Source organism: Melozone crissalis, unplaced genomic scaffold (genome assembly GCF_028551555.1).
Source record: "Melozone crissalis strain CALT ecotype California unplaced genomic scaffold, PUWL_Pcris_2 ptg000083l_1, whole genome shotgun sequence".
NCBI classification, from domain to species: domain Eukaryota; kingdom Metazoa; phylum Chordata; class Aves; order Passeriformes; family Passerellidae; genus Melozone; species Melozone crissalis.
In genome coordinates this window covers 3,467,357-3,486,178 of record NW_026535860.1, presented here as the reverse complement: position 1 = coordinate 3,486,178, position 18,822 = coordinate 3,467,357, and positions in this window count along the sequence as shown.

Genomic DNA, 18,822 nt, shown 5'->3' with positions numbered 1-18,822 from the left:
GATTTTTTCCTAGTGGGGCTCCGCTTGTCTCGACTTGCCATCTGCTAGGACAGACAACAACCTGCTGGCCTGTGGAGGAAGATGCGGTATGTACTGAGGGGCCCCCTGGGGAGGGAAAGGAGAGCTAGGGAGTAAATCACTCAGAGATGTCTGGGTTCAGCTTATGGAGCAGCTGTATTAGAGATGGGGTTCATTGTTCTGATAGAGCAGAACTGCTGAACCCGTGTGCGTTTTGTTTGTTTGTGTGTATGTGTGTGGTGTCCGGACACTGTGTTGCTGTATGGTTAATGCATTGTGTGGTCAGTGCACTGTGTTTGTAATTGTGCAAGTGTATAAGTGATGGTGTATGAAAGAGAGTAGATCTACAGTGCTCTACAGTGCGAGGGGAGTGAGTACTACCCGTGTTTGAAGCAGCCGAGTGTGACCTGAGGCTGCAGCAGCCTGTGGGGGCAGGGAGAGAAGTGCCCTGCAGAGAACGGAGTGGAGGAACGTCAGTGATGGTATTTATTGTGTTTAAATGTAGTGATTTGTGCAGATTTGGTACATTTTCACCATGAGTATGAGCTCAGAGAGTTCCTTTGCCCTGGATGTTTGTACTTGATCTCTAGATTGTGTGCTGTTATTTTGATTGTGTCCAGGAAAAACTGATGTGAGTAAATGCCGAATTATGGTATGCTGTGTTGTGTTGAGAAAAGTGAGCACTTTGAGAGTTATGCCCTTTCCCAGTGACTTTGTGTGGTGATTTTCTTCCGCTGCATTGTGGTAATTTGATTCTCAGATTGTATAGTGGTGTTTGTGGAGATTTTAAGATTTTGTTGCAACAAGAGTAGCATTTTACACAGAAGGACTCTAGTATGGTGATTTATGCTTAACTACAATAAAGCGAATTAAAGGGATTTCAAGAATTCTCCCCCTCACAGCAATTCAAGCCTTGGCTCTAGTGAATTTGAGATAAAGGGTGGGGGGGGGGGGTGCGTGTGTCTGTGTCTGTGGGCATATCAGAGTTTCGGCTGTGACAAGCACAGCCTTTTTGCAAAGCAGTAAAAAAAGTGTAAGTAGACAGTGCTTAATTAGATTGTGCAAGAAGAGAACTAGAAAAGACTGATATTTTGTAAAACAGAGTTTATATAGAAGAGATGAATGAGATGAATTAGTTAATGAGACTTATGAGATTTATGGGACTTCAGCTGGTACTGCAGTAAGTCTGGACTGGAAACAATCTGCTGCAGGGATTTAAAGTTCTCTGTAACAAACAGAATAGCCTGCCTTTGTGGGCAATTTCGGGAAGCCTTTGGTGCATCAAGAGGCTAGCATGCTGTGTGAGGTGACAGTGGCTGTCCCCTGGGCACAGGGACAGCTCTGGCTGCCCCGTCTCCCCAGGGAACATGGGAATGGCCTGCGGGCAAAAACTGGATGTGCAGGTATTATTGCAGTGCGGTGTTTATGAGAAACGCTGGTATTGCTGTTTTGCTGTTCTAATAAGTGTCAGGGCACATGCCCCGACTGTAAATTAGAGGTTTCTGGTCAAGCGGATTCAGAACCTAAGGTCTTAGAGTTTGTGTGTGGGAATCACATCTGATACCTGCCACCTGGAGCTGTGTGTGTATAGGAGGAAAACTGAGAAACTACTGTGAAGGTCTGTAAAAAGGTTTGAGTGGAAGCGAGATAGGGCAAGGAGAAATAAATAATGAGAACTGACCAGAGCAAAGAGGTTCCTAAATTAGCCCCTTTTAGGAAGGGCTCACTGGGAGGACATTGCCAGTAAGAGCAGCTCAGAAAATACAAAGATTTATAATACTTCATTGCTGTTAGTACTGTTTTAAAATAGGAAGATAAATGGGATAGAGTTTTTGTATGCTGAAATGTCTTTTTGTTTTAAGAAATCACCCAGAATGGCAAAGAGACTGTGAGATCAGACTGCCCTCTGGTCTTGGCCCTTGAAAAGGCGAACAAGGCATAGAGAAAGTAAATTAAACGTTTTGTCCAGCATACAGCATAAGATAGCAATGTATGAAGTCAAACAAAGATTATCATGCTGAAATGCAAAGCAATCACAGTTCGCAAAATGAATACATATGATTTGTTAAGGTCCCAAGGTAAGGGAGGGAGGATAAAGATGACCTCCCCGAAAGGGAAGAATTTTAGTCGATACAAGGGCCATATATTCAGTTTTAAATAAAGCTTTAGTACCTGTGGAGAATGTTTATGTTGTAGTGTGGGGAATAACTGAACAACTGGCCAGTCTGAGAAGGCATACTTTGCAAACCTTTAAAGTAACATGTGTATTATGTGTACCTAAAGGCTTTTGTACAATTCGCTCAATTTGCTAAACATTCTCAAATGAGAAAGGTTACTCTGGAGGCAAATGATATAAAGAGGTTAGACTTAACATTAACAGACACTGAAATTAAAGACATTAGGAAGGAGATATTAGAATAAGTAAATAAGTGTTTTCAAGGGTATGGGCCTCTGCTGTACCAGGGAGAATGAAAGATGCCCCCCATGGTAATCAAGCTTAAGGAAAGAACACAACTAGTGAGAACTGAGTAGTACCCTCAAAAGGAAGATAAGGAAGGAATCAGCCCAATAACTGGTAGTACTGGATTAAGGGCTGTTAATAAGATGACACAGAATTTATACCCTGTGGTAGCAAATCTATATACTTTACTAACTTGTTTCGCACCTGAGCTAACCTGGTTCATTGTTTTAGGCCTAAGAGATGCCTTCTTTTGCCTCCCTGTCCACGAAGCCAGCCAGAAAAATTTTGCATTCAAACACAGCTCACATAGTCCATGTGGCTGAAGGCTTCAAAATTCCCCACTCTGATTGGAGAACAGCTTGCAAAGACCCAGAGTCCCGGGAAGCTCCACAAGAGGAAAGGAGGCTGTTGCAGTACATGGACCATCTTCTAGTAGCCACTCGGACAAGGGAAGCGAGAGAAGCCTGGACGGTAAGCCTTTTGAATTTCCTAGGACTCCAAGGATGCAGAATCTCAAAGAAAAAGGCACAGGTAGTGAAACAGAAGGTAATCTACCTGGGGTAAGAAGTGAGTGTGGAGCAGCAGACTTTAAGGCAGGGAAGCCCTATGCCAAACCTTGAAACCCCAGACAATGAAGGAACTCTGAATCTTCTTAGGTGTGGCAGGGTGGTGCTAGCTGTGAATTTATAATTATGGACTGTTCGCCAGACCCCTCTATGCTCTTATTGCCAATGGAAACTGATATCTCCAGTGGACAAAAGACGCCACATGGGCCTTTCACCAGCTAGAGAGTTCCCTCATGTCGGCTCCTGCTTTGAAACTTCCAGATGTAAGTAAACCATTCCTTCTATTTTTCCACGCAAGGAATTGCCCTGGGAATACTGGCTCAGGACTTGGGACTATACCAGAGGGTAGTTGCTTACTTCTCTAAGCAACTAGATGCAACAGCCAAAGGATGGCCAGGTTGCCTCAGAGCTGTAGCAGCAGTTGTGCTGAATATTCAAGAGGCACGCAAGTTTACCCTGGGACAAAAAAATGACTGTTATAGTGTCCCATACAGTGTCCACAGTACTAGAAGTAAAGGGTGTCCACTGGCTCTCACCGCAGAGGTTTCTGAAATACCAGGCCATCATGGTAGAGCAAGATGATGTAGAGATATTTGGGACTAATATTGTCAACCCACAACCAAAAGAAAGCTTCCTTTCTCAGCAGAAATCAAGGAGAAGCAGTACACCACGATTGCCTAGAGACCATTGAAGCTACCTACTCCAGCCGCCCAGACTTAAAGGACACTCCTCTGGACGATGCAGAGGCCTGGTCCACTGACAGGGGCAGCTACGTTGCCAATGGGAAGCGACATGCTGGGTATGCAGTGACCACCTGCAAAATGGTAATCGAGTCTGGACCCTTACCAACAGGGACCTCTGCACAGAAGGCTGAGATAATTGCCCTGACCCGTGCCCTGGAAAGGGCAAAAGGGAGGAGAATAACCATCTACACAGACTCGAGGTATGCATTTGGAGTCATACATGCACATGGAGCCATCTGGAAGGAGAGGGGACTGCTGACCTCACAGGGAAAGAAGAGACAATCCTGCTGTTGGAAGCAGTTCAGCTACCTGGAAAAGCATATTAAGGCACATGAGAGAGTGAGCTTAAAATTGGAGGAAAGAAATGAGCTGGCGGATGGAGAGGCAAAGAAAGCAGCAAAGGATGAGGTACAGATTTTCCTCGAAAGTAAACCAGAATACAATAATACTAATCAAAAGAGACGTACAACTGCAAGGGGTGGGCTACCATTGAAAGAAAGCTAGCAATCCCTTCCCATTTTCGTGGTTACTAGTGAAGGAAGGGCACTAGAAAACACACTAGAGCCTAACTACTTAAAAGCCTTTTATAGAGTGTGGCTCCTTTCTCGAAATGACCAAGGCTGCTAGTGATACAGAGTGCATTGAAATGAAGTGTTGACTTTGAAGTAGTAATTTCCACAGGCTTTCTAGAACACACATCTGATTGAAATAATCGTTGTATCGTTGTCAGGAATTTATATGCCACTATCACTCAGGTGAGCCAACAATGTGATCCTTGCCTCCAGACTAACCCCAAAATACCCCCCGGCCAAAACTCGGTCAGACTGGGAGAGGCCATGGGCCTGTACAGCAGTGGCAAATCAACTTTTCAGAACTCCCAAGGAAAGGAGGGTATCAGTATTTACTGGTATTGATAGATACATTTTCAGGGTGGCCAGAAACATTCCCCACCAGAACTGTCAAAGCTCAAGAAGTGACCAGATTATTTTTACAAGAAATAATACCACGCTTCAGAGTTCCAGCCACAATATCCTCAGATAAAGAATCACATTTCATTTCCAAAATAGTGCAACAGATTAGTAGCCATCTGGAGCAGGGAGTTAGATAGCCTGGGGATGATGTATATGTTAAGTCTCTTACAGAGAAGACTTCGGAACCACAGTGGGAGAGACCACTGCAAGTACTTCTCACCACCTTCACTGCAATCAAAATCAAGGAGCAGAACGCCTGGATCCATCACTCTCGGGTGAAGAAGGCCCAGAAGCCCCTTCATGAGTGACACCAGGAGATAATGAACTGAGACTAAAACTTACTTGGGCAAAATGAGTATATTGCAGTCGGGAGTAGTTCATACTTTAGTTTACAGGATTGTTTTGTATGGAATTATAACTGAAGTTTTAGAACTAGAGGGTACCTCTATCCAAAGCAATGCTGAATGGCCTTGGTCCCTGGCATTTAATCAGTATACTGGATCCATGGGAAAACCTTCTGAGATAAATGATTTAAACATATCTACTGTAGTAATCCACGAGAATCAGGTATGTGAGGAGCAAGAATGGCAGGAACAGGAACTGTGGACACTTCAAGGAATCAGAGGAGAAGAAATCAAAGTAGGGTGCCAGGTCATCAATAGGGTAGCTTATGAGAGACCAGATGTAATTAGTGTCTGAACCTCCCCTGGTGTATATGAACACCAGGAAGTCTGTGATAACCTAATCAGTTTCCTTAGGTCATTTTCCAAGCTGGTTGGCTGAACACCCAGGCAATGGTTGGTAAAGGGTGCTGAACTGCAGGTGGTGAATTAACCCAAGCAAGGAAGGTGATTTTCTTTATTTATAGCTATCCCTTTTCCTACTGAGATTTGGATCAGTGATTGTCCCAGTCTGAGGCAGTTGGATTCTGCTTAAAAGAGGTAGAGAGAGACCCCCCCTCAGAGCTCAGCAGCAGACTGTAGGATTTTGAGCATCACTTTTGTGCTGAGTGTTTCAAGTAGCAGAAACCTGATCCCAGTTTCTTCTGAGGCTCTGCAATGAATTTAGGCTCTTCTCTCAGATTTCCCCTTCATTATTTACTTGAGGCTTGGACCTGAAATCTTTCTACCCAAATCCCATATGTTCCAGCCAGTTTTATTCTCATCTGTTTGACAAATACTGTTATCTTCTGCCCTGAACACAGTCCACAGCTGGATCTTAGCTAGGGGCAAGGTGTGTGAAGCTTTGTAGACCAGGAGAGACATTCCTGCTTTGCCACACATCTGGGAAATCAGGTGCATTGGAGGGGGAAGGAGAGGTTAGATTCCCTGAGGTCTCTACATTTCAGAATAAACATCTGCCTCAAGTATGACCTAAACCTCTGTCAGATACGCTTGTGAAGTGTGTCTGAATTCGCAGTGTGAGCCCAGCACATCCCTCTGGCAGGGAGGGATGGTCATGGACAGAAAGCAGTTCCTGTTCCCCATAACAAACATCTAACTCGCATATTAGGGACAGGATTAGGAGTTTTAAATGGAATTGATTCAGAAATACTGATGAATAAACTGGCCACTGCAGCAGGTAGCCTAACAAAATTGAAGCAGCCTTTATAGTAATCTCTATTGGCATTAGGAACTAGCCAGTGACAGATTTCAAAAGAACTGCCAAAGTAAGGAAGTATGAAAAGGCTGGGGACCAAGACCACAAGTTGATAGTAGAAGCACTTAGTATAGTTCAAGATAATGTGTCTTTAGCTTTCAGTTGTATACAAGCGCAGTTATGGATACAAGCAACAGCAGCTCTGATCATATGGGAAAGGGATGAAGGTAATTTTCCAGCTGAAATTCAAGAAATTGTGTGGGATAATGCAATTGATATTGAAAGGAAGTTTCAATCCTGGTGGACTATGGTGAATTTCACCTATGATCCTGTTTCTAATGTGGCAACTGCCTTTGTGCTTACCATATGTAATGCCACTGTTTATGTTATCCATCCCATTGTTGCCCTAGGAATAAACCATGAAAAAACAATACTCTATCCTTCAGAACATAGAGTGTGGGCACGAAAGATGAATGGAAAGTGGCAGACAGTAAACTTGGAATCCTGCATTACTAGAGAACAGATGGGATTCATTTGTGAAAGCAATACTATTAATGCTCAGGATGTGTGTTTGGACACTGAACAGAGTATTTGTCACTTTGGAATTCATCCAGTCACTGACCAGAAAACTGTCCTCATATATACTGGAAAAGGGTGTATGCTTGAGAACTGCTTGTGCTGCTGTACAAATTGATAGCAATGATGTTATTCTGTCTAGTAGAAACCATTCTAATCTCTGTATTTGTAATTTTGTTAAGATTATTGGGTGTGATTTTTCGTATTTGGTACCAGTAACATCCCACCAGCTGATTTAAGCCAATTACACAATGTATCACAGACTACCACCTACCCCTAGTGGGATGAACCTTACATTGGTAAAACAATTAATTAAGCACCAAGACCTATTGGAAGGCTTGAAAGAAATCCAAGAAAGTGGAAAGAAAACCTTAATTACTGTCCAACACGATACAAAGGAGATAACCAGGGTTCTACAAAGAAAAAAACAAAATATGGATCATCACTGGTGGGATGTGATCTTTGGGTGGTCACCAACTGCGAATGGAATTTTTAATAAGTTGTGCCACCCCATTGTAGTTTTACCAATATTAGCTGGGATAAGTTTAGGATTATCTATTACATTGTTAATTTGGAACTGTAGAATGCTACAATGAATAGCTGTACTAACCTCTTTGTCAAACGTACATGGTGAAGCATTAAAAGACACTTATTGTCGTGGAGGTTTTCCTTAAGTAAAAGAATTTACTTATTTCCTAGGAAAGGAGGGAATGAGACGGAGTGGGGATCCATTCTGAATTAGGTGAAGTGTCTGGAAGAGGTGAGGGGTCTGTGGGGCCAAAGCTGAAGGAAAAGCTGCATTCCAGAGACAACAAGGAGACAGAGAAAGAAAAACAGAAATGACCACAAGGTCAATTTGCCCCAGACCTAGAAATTCCTTTGATAAAGAAGAACTGGTGCTAAATGTCACGCGGAATGAATATGTATGAACCTATTGTGAAACTGTATGCATATGCATTTGGAAGGGGGATAAAAGACGACCCGAGGTCTTCAGAGGCATGCTTGCCTTTTTGGGGAGGCTTGCGTCTGGCGCGCATCGTAATAAAAGCATACCGGGCCTTACAACTTTTATAAAGTTGTGAGGTTTCTTCTTTTCTCCACAAAACACTGGAGGAGGAGCAGAGCCAGGCTGCTGAGGAGAGTGGTCGCTGTCAGCTGGAAAGAGGGGAGGGACACGGAGGCCAGAGGGGGGACACTGGGTGAGGAGATGTTCGCATTCATCTCCATCCGCCGCGAGTGTTCTCAGGCCAAACACACCTGCACTCCTGTTTGTACTGTTTGCTGTACTTGATAAACTGATAGATGTGAGTTTGGGCATTTTTGTTACCTTTTTGTATTCTGAAGAGAACTAAAGATGGTTCACATGATTTTTTTTTTGTGCCTTCAGCAGTGCAGGTGATACAGGCAGGGATGGAACAGCAGCATCTTTATACTTGTCAAGTCTCCATCCACACCCAAGGCTCTGCCTGAAGCTCAAGGTGATTTTCTTGCAGACTTAGAACACTACACCAGCAGGGAGAACAAGAAGCTCAGTGGAGATTATGCTCCAGAAAAATTGTATCCATGTTCCAAAATCTAAATATGGAACCATATTCCACTGCAGTGGAAGTGGAGCTGGGAATGCTGAATGGTGAGGTTTCCTGTCCTTCTGGCACGAGGAACCAGGGGTCCTCTGGTTCTCCATGGTCTTCCATGAGGACCTCTGGCTCTCAATGGGGATCTCTGGTTCCCCATGGTTCTCCATGAGGACCTCTGGTTCTCCATGGTTCTTGAGGATCTCTGGCTCTCCATGGTCTTCCATGAGGATCTCTGGTTCTCCATGAGGATCCCTGGTTCCCCATGGTGTTGCCTTCTGGAGCAAGGCAGGCGACCTGGTTCTGAGGAAACGGCACGGCAGCCCTCTCACTAGGGCCACTCGGGCCAATGACACACGCAGACATCAATGTGATGGACGGTCAAAAGGCGTTTATTGTCTCATCTCTTGGGTTTTTATAGTCTAAGGGGTCTCTACGTCAATGTGGGTCTGTCTTTACCATCTATGGTTAGTAAGGGGTGGACAGTTACTGGGTAGGGGATGGAAAGTTACTGGAATTTGGTTAGGCGGGTTACATTCCTATGTTAGTTTCTTATCTATGGGAAGCAGATGGTCTTATCTAAGGGGATCTGAGGGTCCTGGCTTTCCGTGACATCGCGAGATCTTCCGCAGCGCCTTTCCCTATCTACCCTTTTCACAAATGAATGAGGTAGTCGTATACATAGGTACTGAAGTGAGGTATGAGGTTGTAACTGGACAAGGGAAAGGAGTCTTGGGAAACTTGAGTAAGCTTTTGCCAGACAAGTTCGGAGGATCTTGTGACTGACAGTGTTCCCTGGTTGAATTCTCTGGTTGAATTCTCCGGTTGATTTCACAGCAATTGTCGTCGGCCTAGGTACCGGATGCTGGTCCGTTCCAGGCGGCTCTGAACGAACGAGACCAGCTTGTTCAGCAGGCATGGTCCGAAGGTGACTGTTAGAAACCTGTCTATATTTCTCTTTTGTGGATCTGGCTGGGTCCCTCAAGAAGATGGTGCACTTCTTCGTCTGAGTGGTACAGGACCCTAGGAACAATCTGAACTTGGACACAGAAGTCGTTAGAGTCATTGAATTTGGGAAGGAACTCACAAGGACTCACTCCGGATCGCTGGCAAACCCACCTCCCAGATGCGGATGGGACTGCCCACTTATTGTTTTTCCTGTTAGGCTTGACCATTTTGGTGCAGATGTTGCCTCCCCGCTTAGCTAGGGTTGCATTGCCAAAGCGTCTGCCTCGGCCTGTGACTTGACTCCGGGTGATTCCTTTGCGCGGGGTGTCCCATCTGCACTGGTGAGGGGCGTCGGCTGAGGAATAACTGAAGGGAGTGTTTAAGGCGACTCCTTCAAAAAAGGGGGGTTTGACATCGTAACAAAGCCTGCAGGATTCGGTTAGGTTAGGGTTGGATTCGTTCGGGGATACGAAGGTAGCTTCTAACATACGAAGGATTGGGTCTGAGTCTGACTCGGTTAAGCGGCTCCTCTGAAAGGTCTCCGCTTGACCGGTCGGGACATTGCTGACCCCTGTGGGTAAGGTTTTGGGGTAGGTTACGTTTCTCCCTTTTGGCACGCTTTTAATCGCTTTGTTGGGTCCGACCGCTCGGGGTGCTGACGGTTGGAGCCTGATAATTTGCATGTTCTCCCTCTCTTTTGACCCTTGAAGGACTACTGTCCTGTGGCCCAGCTAGGGTGATCTGGCTGCAAGACCGTCCTGTTGTAATCGGTGCATACCCGAAATCTAGGGATTTTATGCTGGTTTCGATGGAAGTTCCTGTGAGAGAAGAGGGGTATTTTGCAACCGATGGGTGCCCTGGTGAACTGTAGGAATTTGTCTGGCTCTTGTGGATCCCACCCAGGCCCCGATGGCCTGGCATCTGTAACTATGGTTTTGCAGCCCCAGTGCCCACAGTATCCCCACCCTGGGTGATTGCAGTAGCTTTTCCCAGGGTTTGAAGCTGGGCACCAGTAGGATAGGTACGAGTGTTTGACGTGTGGGGAATAGGGGTGTACCTTTGGCTGTCCTGGAAACCCGTCGGTGATGCGGAGCACGGTGTGGCGATTTCTCTGAGTGCTTTGCCCCTACTAAGGTGTTGCATGACCCACCTGAAGGGCTGATGGGGGTAGTGGTCTGGGCTGGCTTGCCCTCTGGCAACTAGCCCCAACAGCAAAATCCCACAGAAACACCCTTGGTGCTTGGGTCTCACCCGTGCGGGTCTCTCGGGTGCTGCTTGGCGGCTTGGTGGTCTGTCGCTTTCGTCCGGAACCGGGAAGTATGCATCACGAGGACGTTCCGCGAGCAGGTCCTGTAAACAAATACTCGCAATTCTCGTCAGTCTCATTCTGCTCGCTATGAAGGTCCGGTTTAATCGACTTAAGTGGACACCACCAGATTTTGCCGTCCTTTTTGACCGCTGCGTACCCTCGCCCTGTGAGCATCAGCCTCCAACCCCGTTCCCACTCGCCTAGCTCGTTTCTGATTACCACCTGTGGGCCCTCTTCTAGCCTTCGAGTGGCCCAGTGTTTTTGGACGGAACTGTTTGTTTCACCTCCCCTAGGGGATTGATTCAGTGCCAGCAAGGCGGTTGCCAGCATACGTGCCTGATCTCCTGGGGGAATGGCATTGGCAAAGCCTTCTGCTTTTGCCAACACTTCTATCTTGGCTTTCCGGGTCTGGTTTGCTCTTTCAACTATGGCCTGTCCGGTACTGTTATGTGGGATGCCGTGCACTAGCGTGATACCCCATTTCGAGGCGAATTCCTGTACTTGTTTGGAGGTGAAATTGGAGCCGTTGTCCGTTTTGATCTGCTTGGGGATACCAAGCCAAGCCATGGCTCCCAGCCAGTGCTGAATTGTGGCCTTGGAGTTAGTTTTGGGGTGCTGTGTAGCTATGATTGTTCTGCTATAAGTGTCTACTGTCACCGCAAGCCATGCTCGGGGCTTCAGCAGTTGACTTAAGATGAAGTCCGACTGCCAGATTTCTGAGGGCTTGAGACCTCTCGGGTTGACTCCGTAGGTCCAAAGGGGTGACTTCTGGCAATGAGGGCAGGTGGCTACCACATGTTTGGCGTCCGCCGTCGAGATTCCACATCTCTTCGCCAGTGCTTTGACTCCAATGTGGAGTGACTCGTGCAGTTGACGGGCTCTTTGCAAGGTCCTAACGCCTTTTGCTGCGGCGTCCGCTTTGTCGTTGCCGATCTGGAAGTAACCTTTGATTGGGTCGTGGCTGTTGATGTGGATGACTGACGCGGTGCCCTGTCGCGAGGAGAGTGCTTCTTCCAGCATTAGGGCTGCTGCTGATGTTGACATTCCTGGTCCTGCCATGGCTAGGCTGAGCCTTGCCACAAATATGGAGTCCGTTACGATGTTGAGGTGTTCGTCTTGGAAGAGTCCGCACGCCAAAACCACTGCTGCTGCTTCCAGCTGTTGCACTGACCGCGTGGGGTCACACGCTTTGACGCAGTGCCATTGCTCTCCTGCCTGCCACACTGCTGCTGCGGTTGAAGTCGTGGAGGAAGCGTCTGTGAAGACCGTTGGTCCCGGCTGCGGTCTGTCCTTGACCTTCGGCGGCATGTCCATGTCGACTACGGTCAGCAGCTTAGTCCAGGGTGGTCTGGAGGAGTAGGTGATTTCTCCTCCGAAGCCGGAGAGAGCAAGGGCCAGGTACTGTGATACTGTGGCTGACTCCATGGTGGGCTGCTTGCGAAACGGAAGGTGGATGCTTGTCGGCTCTGTCCCTAGGTGTTTCAAGGCGAGTCTCCTGCCTTTCATGATGAGGCTGGCGATGCACTCGATTCCTGGGGAAAACGCACGAGCGGGTCTTCCGAGGACCACCCATTGGATCGGTCGGGCCTTTTCTGCAAGTCCTTGGGCGAGTGCTCCCACTCCCCCCTTCGGTGTAAAGTGGACGTACAGGTCCAGTGGCATGGCTGGGTTCCACCTGGCAAGCGTGCCAGTGGCCATTTGGTTTTCGATGAAGTCGAGGGAGCTCGTTGCTTGCGGTGTCAGCTCCTTGGGTTCCCAGGGGTTCTTTCCTTTCAGGAGGTCGTACAGAGGGTCCATGACCTCGGGAGGAATCTGGACGATGTTGCGAAGCCACTGCAGCGATCCCACCAGGCGTTGCACGTTGTGGAGTGTCTCGGTGTCTCGGTTGATCTTCATCTCGGGGGGTGTCACGTGGGAGCTTGTGATGCCTACTCCCAGGAAGGTCACGCAGGGTCCTCTCTTGATCTTTGCACTCGCGATCTCGAAGCCGTTGGCTTGAAGGGTTTCCGTGACTGTGGTCACCAGGTGATCTACTTGGCTTGTCGATGGTGCTGCGACCAGGATGTTGCCCTTGTACTGGATGATGGTTGCGGTGGGGTAGGAGTGTCGGACTGGCGTCAGTGCTTTGTCCACGGTGATTTGGCATATGGTGGGACTGTCGACCAGGCCTTGCGGAAGTACTCTCCATTGGAAGCGAAGGTTGGGCCACTCGCCGTTCCGAAATGCCCCCGAAAAGGCGAATCGCTCTCTGTCCTCAGGGTGCAGAGGTATTGAAAAGAAGCAGTCCTTGATATCCAGTACTGCACACGGCTGCCCTTCGGGGATGACTGAGTTCGTGGGTAGCAGTGTCTGGACTGGACCCATGGGTCTGGTCATCTTGTTCACTTCTCTCAGGTCGTGGACGAGACGATAGCATTGTCTGGACCTTTTGGGGATCACGAATACCGGGGTGTTCCAAGGGCTGGTGGAGGGCTCTATGTGACCCTTTTGCAGTTCTCGATCGACCTGTTCCTGCAAGGCTGCCATTCGAGGCTCTGTCAGGGGCCTCTGCTCAACCCATACAGGGTCTGATGATTTCCAAGTCAGTTTGATTGGCAGCGGGGGGTGTACAGCAGTGGCCCTCGTGGTAAATTTGTGATCCGAAATCCGAGCAAGGAGAGAACGTCCCTTCCTAACAGGGGTGGAGAATTCTGCAAAATTGACTGCTCCCTGTGGGGGCATAGGGCTTGAGGGTCCCCTGCCTCACTGGGGGTTGCTGTAGCTGGGCCGTCTCGCATTTGCAGCGGGAGGAGGCTGAGTGTGGCCCGCGCGCCCCCTCCCTCTCCCGTTTCCCCGGGGCCGGGATGCTTGGAGTGAGGGTGCTGCCAGGGAAAGCTGTGCTCGCTGACTAGCTGTCCTTCCCCGGAAGCCTGGGCTAACACGGTCGTCTTTCCATTCCTGCTTAAATGCAATCCGCCCCGCCCCATCAAAAAGCATGCGGCTTATTTGCGTAATATCAAAATTGAGCAGATCGTTATTGCTAGAAAGGCCGTCCTCAGGAGTGGGTACTACAACTGAGTTGATCCCTATTTCTGAAATCCCTTTGGCTTCTTTTGGGTTAACTGGGGTATATGCCCTTTGTTGGTTCCCCCGCGCTCCGGCAACCCCCCCTGGGAAAGCATGCATGGAGGCTGCCGGTGCCCGGTCCCCACAGGCTGCTTTTATTTTTCCCCCATCGGTGAGTTTGTGTTGCGATTGTTTCCCGATATTGTTTAAAGCTTTATTCGGTTTCGCTCGAAACCGCATTAATTCTGCTCTCTCGGTTTCCGAGTCCCAGCCGGGCTCGGTCGGCTCTTCCGAGCTGTCTGAGCAGCTGTTACTTGACTCTGAGCCGGAAGCTGACTGCCGGTACCCTTCCGGCGCTCCGTGCCGTTTTGTGCGGCTCCGACCCCGCTCCTCCCTTTGGGGGTTGTGCCGCTCCCTCCCCCTGGGGTCTCCCCGCCTCCTGACGGGGGAGGTCCTTGCCCTATAAGGACCTAATTTGAATAGAGCGCTCTGGTTGGTTTTGCACTCTAGTGCGGGGACCGCCCCCCCTCCCCGCTCGCCCGCGCATGCGTTGTTAAGCAGCCTGACGGTATTTCCGCCCTTCTCCTCCTCCCTTCCGCCCTTGCCATGTGGTTCGGCGCCATTTTTAAACGCACATGGCGGGGGCGAGTTTTTACCGATCCCGGCAGGGTCCGACCATCCGGCCGCGTTCCGCGCCTTCTCCGCGGGTCCCTGCCAGAAGCATCGCGCGCGCTGCTCTGCCTCTTCTGCTGGATCGGCGACCGGCGGGGAAGGGACGGATAGAGAAACTGCGGTTTTCTCGGATGGTTCCGCGGGGGGGCTAGGACCCGGCGGGCTCCGTGGGAAGGTCGGGGGGTCCCCTGGGGGTTCCGGGGGGTCTCCTGGGGGCTCCGGGGGGTCTGGGCTCGGGCTCGGAAAGGGATGGAACGCGCCCGGCCCCCGCATGTTCCCGCCTTCAATCCAATCGCTCTCGGAGGCGGTTTGTGTCGCGGCCTCCACCCCCGGCTTTGGTGTAGCTAATAAACCTGTACACGCGGCTTTCCGCGTCTCCTGTTCTTCTAACATCTCGCGTAGGGTCTCTTCTACTTTCCCCCACGCTCTGAGGTTTTTACCTCTGCCTGCGGACTTAGAGTCCTCTGCTGAGGCGGCAGTACACGTCTCCCGCGCTCCCGAATATAATATATTTAACGGACGTCCGATCGTCCCCAGCTCTAGGAGCCTTGCAATAGCAAGATTAGAGTTCCTGAGCTCACCTTTAATTCCCCATTGCTCATGAGCCTGACTTACGACCTTCGCTGTGGATTCCATGGTCCACGCTGGTCCGGAGGCGTCCCTCCCGCTGTAGTCGGACCCGCCGCTACAGCCGCCGCCCTCTGACCAGGAGAATTCCCGTTCCCCGGGCGCTGCAGCAGTCCCGGGTTCGGCACCAGTATGTTGCCTTCTGGAGCAAGGCAGGCGACCTGGTTCTGAGGAAACGGCACGGCAGCCCTCTCACTAGGGCCACTCGGGCCAATGACACACGCAGACATCAATGTGATGGACGGTCAAAAGGCGTTTATTGTCTCATCTCTTGGGTTTTTATAGTCTAAGGGGTCTCTACGTCAATGTGGGTCTGTCTTTACCATCTATGGTTAGTAAGGGGTGGACAGTTACTGGGTAGGGGATGGAAAGTTACTGGAATTTGGTTAGGCGGGTTACATTCCTATGTTAGTTTCTTATCTATGGGAAGCAGATGGTCTTATCTAAGGGGATCTGAGGGTCCTGGCTTTCCGTGACATCGCGAGATCTTCCGCAGCGCCTTTCCCTATCTACCACACCATGGTTCTCCCCAGGGCTGTGCTGGTGCCTTGCCCGGAGCTTGCTGTGTCAGCAGGCAGTAGTTTCAGGTGGGGCTGCTCTGCTGGCAGGGCCTTGGTGTTCCCAGCAGGGCAGGGCAGGGATGCTCCTGTCCCAGCAGGACACTGGGCATGCAGGTACCACCCCACAGCAGCTGCTCCTCCTCTGCATCACTTCCAGGGGCAGAACTCCTGTCCTGCTGTGTGGCAGGGAGCCCTGCAGAGCCAGCACGGAGGGGGCAGGCTGGGCAGCAGCTGGGCAGCACTGGTTTAATCCTTTTTGCCTGTTCCTGCCATGGAAGCTGTGTACTGGGTGAGATGTGTGTGTTTGGGGAGGGCTGGCCCGACCATTAGCTTGTCAGGGTTTGCAACACTGGCAGCTGGGGAGAAAACTGTTATTAAGTGTAACGTGGCACCTTGGAGACGGAAGCATGGGGAGACAATAAATACAGCCTTCCATAATGCCATTTTATGGTGTCACTCTTCAGAATTTATTAAGACTTAGTTGCAGCCATGCCTGCAGCCTCCTGTGCTGGAATCCATAAATTGTGTTCATTATCTCCAGCACTTGCTCTGACCTGCTGTGTTTTACAAGGGGGGAGACACTGGAGGCGTGGGGACACCCAGCTGCTTTCTGCAGCCGTTCCCCTGGTGCCAATCCAGCTTTTCTGGGATTGCTGGGACACCCCAGGCTGTGCTTGGCTGCGTGGATGGACCCCAGGTGTGATGTGGTGGTTGAAGAGAACACTGAGGGACCGAGGAGCTGCCAAAATCACCACAGCTCCACAGGGAGCAGGGAAGCAGCTGGGCGAGGAGGGAGCCATGGGCCCATGGGCACCTTGGAGCACACTGGCACATTCTCACTCCACTGTGGGACCACTCCAGCAGTCTTGGATGTGCTGAGGATGCTGGAGGTGGAAAAGGGTTCACAGGAGCTCCCTGAACTGCACACAGGGAGATGCTACACCCCTGCTTGGTGTCCTCTTGCACCAGTGTTCTCAAATGAAAACACAAATGAAATTGTGCTCCTTTCGCCCACTTTTTGTCATGACATATCCCTGCAGCAGCATGTTTGTGTACCTTCATCCTTATCCTCAGCATTTAGGTCCAGGATGGAGGAAAACAAGTTCAAGCCCAACCTCCTGTTAATTTATTATGTTCCTTGTGCTTAAGGGCAAAATTTAAGTTGCCAAAAGCAGATGTTTGCATGCTCTTCTTTTAGCTCTCAATGTACTTTCTGTGTGCTTGATTGATGAATGTCCCTGTTACATTAATAGCTGGGCTTTGCAGAAAGCTGTTATTACCAGGAGAATCTGGTGTGGGTTTCAGTTTTTCTTCTTGCATTGAAAATCCATTAATAATGTCTTTCTGAGGGAAAAGAAAAAAAAGGTTTCAATTCAGGCATTTTGCTTTGCTTTCTCAGGCTTCTTCTCAACTGTCTTTACAGTGGTGCTTTTAAAATCAATATTACAATTGTTCTTTATATTTTACTGAGTGGTTGAGGATTTCTGCATCTTGCTATTGATTTCTGATTGTATTGCAGGACATGTAGGTGCACACAGGTTGCTCTGTGATGGATAACTTTATATGTGCCTTCCTAATCATCACTGAGTTGCCTTCTGCATGTTCCCTCTTGCTGGATGCTGCTGCTGAGCGTGGAAGGCACCAGGAGAGCTCTGAGTGCAATCCTGAGACACCAAACTTGTGACTTCTCATTTAATTCAGTTTGGTTTTCAATCAGACACAGGGGTCACATGAGGCTTGTGGGGTCTCCTCTTTTGTGTTGTCTTTGCAGAGTTCTTCTGCCCTTGCTTTTCAGGCAGCTTCATGTTCTGTGTTGTAGGAGCAAAACAAGTCATTGTCCTGGCTTTGTGTGGGGTGGTCATAATGCACCTTTAGCTTCCAGCACTGACCTTGGCCCTTGGGGCAGCTCTGCAGGCAGATCTCAACATTTCAGAGGTGCAGAGTCATTGGATCCCAGAATGGTTTGGGTTGGAAGGGAACCTTGAAGCTCATCCAATTCCAATCCCCTGCCATGGCAGGGACACCTCCCACTGTCCCAGGCTGCTCCAGCCCCAGTGTCCAGCCTGGCCTTGGGCACTGCCAGGGATCCAGGGGCAGCCCCAGCTGCTCTGGGCACCCTGTGCCAGGGCCTGCCCACCCTCACAGGGAACAATTCCTGATTCCCAATATCCCATCCATCCCTGCCCTCTGGCAGTGGAAGCCATTCCCTGTGTCCTGGCACTCCAGGCCCCTGTAAAAGTCCAAGTCTCAATGAAGCAATGCAGAAGCCCAGTGTGCATTGGTAACTGCTGTAAAGCTGGATTTGCAGACTGAGGCTCTTGGAGCACATCAGCACTGATGGCACAATCTGTGTGAGAGCTTGTTGGCACCAGAGGAACCTGTGAGGAGTGACAGGACTGTGGCCAGCACGGGTGCTCCAAAATGCTTCTGTGGCTCCAGGTGGGTGTACAGGGGAAGAGCTCTGTGTGTGTGTGGGCACAGTCCTTCTCAGCTCTGCATGCCCTGGCACAGGCTCCACATCTGCCAGGGTCTGTGGCTGTGCCAACAGGCACTCTGGAGAGGGCTGGCTGTGCACAAACCTCTGCTGGCTGGACTGGGCTGTTTGCTCCTCAGGCTTATCCTGGACAGGCTCCTGCACCTTCACACATGGAGGCTACACCTGGCTTCTGAGGAATTGGTTGTTGCAGTTTGTCTGTCTGTGCTGGGGACCAGGACAAGCACTGGCACAGGAGCTGGTCCTGTGTCCCCGGGGTGGCAGGGCTCGCTGGTGGCAGCACTGGCAGGAGACACGGCAGAGCTTGGGAGGGGACGGGGCTGGCATGCATAACAATGGACAGGCTCTGACCTTGCCGCTGGAACTCAGTTAGCAATTCTGTTGATGTTCTGGAAACGAAAATATAATTCAGGCCACCTTCTCCTCCAAGCTGACCCTGAGAATCTGGGAGAAGAGCTACTGAATAATTAGGGGCTTTTTTTTTCTCCCCCCTTTTTGCTGGAGTTACTGCTCAGTGTTGAACTGTGCTCTTCTACAGTGTCATCACTTCCCTTGAACTTACTGCTCCGAGTGTACTTAGCATTAATATAATTACATAAATTGCAGTCTCATTAATCACCGGGGGCTGCGGCACATCCTTATTGTGCTGTTTCGTGGGT